Here is a 5421-nt window from a genome sequence, read left to right as displayed (position 1 = left end):
AGTGTATGATTTTTATTTTTATGGAGAATTTTAGTGTCTGAAAATTTGTATAAATAGAATTACATTGATGTATCCTTTTACAGTGTGCTTTTTTCCCCCACTCACTCTTATATTCTTGAATTTATTCCTGTCAATATTGAATTTATTCCTGTCAATAATATGGGACAGCTTGCATGTGAGCACAAGGAAGCATGTATACAGCTTCTCACTGCAGCACTGTTTGTGATGGTGAAAAAGTCAAAACTATCCCATGTAGGGGAATGGATGAGCTGAGGTTTATTTGTATGATGGAATGCCAGCCTACAGTTGAATAACTTCTGTATTTTACATGGTCCAGAGAAGTTATGTGAAATGGCAAATGTCACTCAGTTGAGTAATGGGAAATCTGAGCTTGAATCCAGAACCCCTATGTCTAAACCTAGTACTCTTTTAAAATTAACTTTATATTTTTAAATAATTTCAAACTTATAGAAAAATCATGAAAATAACACATGCAAAGAATTCCCATATGCCTTTACTAGATATTTTTAACATGTTGCTTTTGTTTTATTATGTGTCTTTCATTCGCTCTCTCTTGAGATACAATTTCTTCACTCAACCATCTGAATGAGGTTGCTAGAATATATAACAGCCCTTTAGCTATTAATACTCCAATGTGTTTTCATATAAAGATATGCTTTTAAGTATTCATAGTATGTATCAAAATCAGGAAAATTAAAAAACTATATATATATTTATTTATCTGCATGGGGTCTTAGTTGCAGCACCAACTTGCTAATTGGGTGCATGGGCTTAATTGTGCCTAGGCATAAGGGATCTTAGTTCCCTGATCAGGGATCGTACCCACATCCCCTGAATTGCAAGGCTTTCTTAACCACTGGACCTCCAGGGAAGTCTCAAGTGCAAGAAATTCTAACATTGATACAGCGTTTTAAAAATAAACTGCAGTCCATATTAAAATTTTGTTGAATGTCCAATAATAGTCTTGTTAACAGATTTGCCCTCAGCCTCAGACACAGTCCAGGATCATGTGTTGGATTTGGTGGATAAGCCTAGTTTTTAAATGATTTATTATTGCTGAATATGAACATACTTCACAAGTGTGCTTTTTGTAATTGCTGTATTATTACACACACCTGCTGACTTTAATATACTCTTGGTATAGCGGCTGTATTCTTGGTACTGTATACAGTATTACTACCAAGAAGAAAACTCTAGGTTTGCACAGCAAATGTTAAAGAAACAATTTAAAACCACAGCTGAGAAATTCACAGTAGAGCAGTGTTGAGTTATGCACAAGGGTTGGGAGTGAGGTGACCTATGTTCAGAGTCTCACAAGCTTGGTGACCCTGGCACAGTGCTGCAGTTCTCTGATGGTTTTTCAGCTATAAAGTGGTTATGATAATACCTCACAAGCTATTGGGAAGTTAAACATTTGGGAAGAGCCCAGTATGAATTCACAGGACTCATTTAGAGCAGCTCAAGTTTTTTTTTAGTTTGTGCACTGAGATTTAGTTTCTGTCAAGTTTGTGTTAATGGTTATGACACCTAGTAGCCCTTAAGCCTATTCACAGCAGAAGTGGGACGTAACGCTTAAGTCATTTCTCCTCCAGTTTATGACAAGGTTACCTGGTTTCTGCACAAACACAGATAAGATGCTTTCTCTTTCACATGTTATACCACATAAAACTTGGTACTGTGCAAAAGATTTTTGTTTACATAGTCATAGAAAAGGAAATTTGCATTAGTTGGCTTGAACATTTTGGTTAGCATACTTTACTAACATTGTGAAACCCAGTCACTTATTTTAAAGGTATTTTCCACTTCTCAAATGATGTGCAATATGTTTGTTGCTGTTGTTCAGTCAGCCAGTCGTGTCACACAGTTGTGTCAGATTCTTTGCAATATCTTTATCCAGGCATAATTGTTTGAGATGGAAAGAGGACAGTTATAAACATCTATGAAAACAAAACCTTTAGAATTTTGTTTCTAATTTTAGTTGTGCAAACAGGAAGTACCATGACTTGATAATACAATCCAGTGTTTTTGCACAGGCTTTTAAAATTTAAGGTGTTTGTTTTTTTCAAGCTGAATTGCATTTATGGCCAATTCTCCTGGTTTTAATTGCAAATAGGTTGATCTGGGAAGAAGTTGGCAGGATGGCTTGAGGTTTAACTCCAGTTTACTAACAATTTACTGAAAACAGCCCCAAATATATGTTTGTACAGTAGTCCCTGTTCAATTTCAGGTAAATTAACTTACAAGATAAAGACTACCATTGCAAATCATTATTAATAGAAAACCACGTAGATTCAAGGAGCAAAATACAAAGCTTTTTTCTTTTTGTTCTTGGGGGTTGTATTCAGTTCAGTTCAGTTCAGTCGCTCAGTCATGTCTGACTCTTTGCGACCCCGTGAATCGCAGCACGCCAGGCCTCCCTGTCCATCACCAACTCCCAGAGTTCACTCAGACTCACGTCCATCGAGTTAGTGATGCCATCCAGCCATCTCATCCTCTGTCGTCCCCTTCTCCTCCTGCCCCCAATCCCTCCCAGCATCAGAGTCTTTTCCAATGAGTCAACTCTTCACATGAGGTGGCCAAAGTATTGGAGTTTCAGCTTTAGCATCAGTCCTTCCAAAGAACACCCAGGACTGATCTCCTTTAGATGGATTGGTTGGATCTCCTTGCAGTCCAAGGGACTCTCAAGAGTCTTCTCCAACACCACAGTTCAAAAGCATCAATTCTTTGGCACTCAGCTTTCTTCACAGTCCAACTCTCACATCCATACATGACCACAGGACAAACCATAGCCTTGACTAGACGAACCTTTGTTGGCAAAGTAATGTCTCTGCTTTTTAATATGCCATCTAGGTTGGTCATAACTTTCCTTCCAAGGAGTAAGCATCTTTTAATTTCATGGCTGCAATCACCATCTCCAGTGATTAAGAACTCTCAATTACAAATAGCATAAATACAGCTGAAGTAGCTGAAGCAAAGAGATGACTGTATGATGAAGGTTCCTCTTAGACTTTAGGTCATGAATGTAATTGAACCTTAATAACAATTAAAACCAGGAACTCTGAACCTCTGAACTGGTGTTCTCATTCCATCTCTTCTCTTTGCCCTTTTCTATTCATGTGTTTATTCTTCTTGCTCTCTGTCTGCAAACAATCCTCCTTTGTAAATTCTGGTCACATAGGGGAAAGAAACATGACTGACAACAGCTTCTGAGCTTTGCATCTAAAATTCTGTTACTGGAGAGACACTGTTCTTCCAGAATTCCTGGGGAAGGCCTTTGGTTGATACAGCTTAGATCAGGTGTGCACTTCTAGCTCAACTGTTAATAAACAGAGTCAAGTCCTGGAAAGGCATTTGGTTGGCCTGCCTTGGGATAGGATATAACCCACACCAATGCCTGCAGCTAATTGGCCAGGGTAACACTGAGGGAACATGCAGATAGGAGGCAAGGGGCAGTTCCCAGGAAAGGGTAACTGGGCAGATGATAGATGACCACCAAAGGGGTGTATTCCCCCCCTTCTTATAAAAACTAATTTCTGATTACTTGCTGCATATTGTTGTTCAGTCGCTAAGTTGTGTCTGACTCTTTGTGACCCCATGGACCACAGCACACCAGGCTTCCCTGTCCTTCATGATCTCTTGGAATTTGTGCAAACTCATGTCCATTGTGTTGACGATGCCATCCAACCATCTCATCCTCTGTTGCCTCCCTTTCTTCCTGTCCTCAATCTTTCCCAGCATCAGGGTCTTTTCCAGTGAGTTGTCTCTTCGCCTCAAGTGCCCAAAGAATTGGAGCTTCAGCTTTAGCATCAGTCCTTCCAATGAATATTCAGGATTTATTTCATTTAGGATTGACTGATTTGATTTCCTTGCTGTCCAAGGGACTCTCAAGAATCCATTCCAGCACCACAATTCAGAAGTATTAATTCTTCAGCACTCAGCCTTCTTTATGGTCCAACTCTCACATCCATACATATCTACTGAAAAAAACATAGCTTTGACTATACAGACCTTTGTCGCAAAGTGATCTCTCTACTTTTTAATACACTATCTAGGTTTGCCATAGCTTTCCTTCCAAGGAGCAAGTGTCTTTTAATTTCATGGCTTCAATCACCTTCTGCAGTGATTTTGGAGCCCAAGAAAATAAAATCTGTCACTGTTTCCACTTCCTCCCCATCTATTTGCTATGAAGTGGTGGGACTGGATGCCATGATTGTCTCTTTTTTTTTTTTGAATGTTGAGTTTTAAGCCAGCTTTTTCTCGTCTTTCACCCTCACCAAGAAGCTCTTTAGTTCCTCTTCACATTCTGCCACTAGAGTGGTGTCATCTGCATATCTGAGGTTGTTGATATTTCTCCCAGAAATCTTGATTCCAGCTTGGGATTCATCTTGCCAGGCATTTCACATGGTGTACTCTGCACCACTGACTCAATGGACATGAATTTGAGCAAACTCTGGGAGATAATGAAGGAAAGCCTAATGTGCTGCAGTTCATGCGGTCTCAAAGAGTTGCACACAACTTAGCAACTGAACAACAACTCTTCATGAAATTAAATAAGTGGGATGACAATATATGACCTTGACAAACTCCTTTCTCGATTTTGAACCAGTCCATTCTTCCATGTCTGGTTCTAACTGTTGCTTTTTGACCTGCACACAGGTTTCTCAGGAGAGAGGTAAAGTGGTCTGGTATTCCCATCTCTTGAAGAATTTTCCACAGTTTGTTGTGATCCACAGTCAAAGGCTATAGCATAGTCAATGAAGCAGAAGTAGATGTTTTACTTTGCAATTCCCTTGCTTTCTCTGTGATCCAAGGGACGCTGGCAATTTGATCTCTGGTTCCTCTGCCTTTTCTAAATCCAGCTTGTACATCTGAAAGTTCTTGGTTCACATACTGCTGAAGCCTAGCTTGAAGGATTTTGAGCATTACCTTGCTAACATGTGAAATGAGCACAATTGTATGGTAGTTTTAACATTCTTTGGCAAATGAGCACAATTGTACGGTAGTTTGAACATTCTTTGGCATTGCCTTTCTTTGAGATTGGAATGAAACCTGACCTTCTCCAGTCCCGTGGCCACTGATAAGTTTTCCAAATTTGCTGGCGTATTGAGTGCGGCACTTTCACAGCATCATCTTTTAGGATTTGAAATAGCTCAGCTGGAATTCATCACCACCACTGGCTTTGTTCATAGTAATGCTTCCTAAGGCCCACTTGACTGTACTTGAGGATGTCTGGCTCTAGGTGAGTGACCACACCATCATGGTTATCCGGGTCATTAAGACCCTTTTGTATAGTTCTTCTGTGTAAACTTGCCACCTCTTCTTAATCCCTTAACCCCATGCATTTACTGCATCCATAAGGATTATTCAGATAGGAATATCAAGACCACCAATAACAGTGAG

The sequence above is a fragment of the Bos grunniens genome, chromosome 3, assembly GCF_055505025.1.
Source record: "Bos grunniens cultivar Pamir isolate PY7600 chromosome 3, Bosgru_T2T1.0, whole genome shotgun sequence".
NCBI lineage: Eukaryota > Metazoa > Chordata > Mammalia > Artiodactyla > Bovidae > Bos > Bos grunniens.
This window is presented reverse-complemented; position numbering follows the sequence as displayed.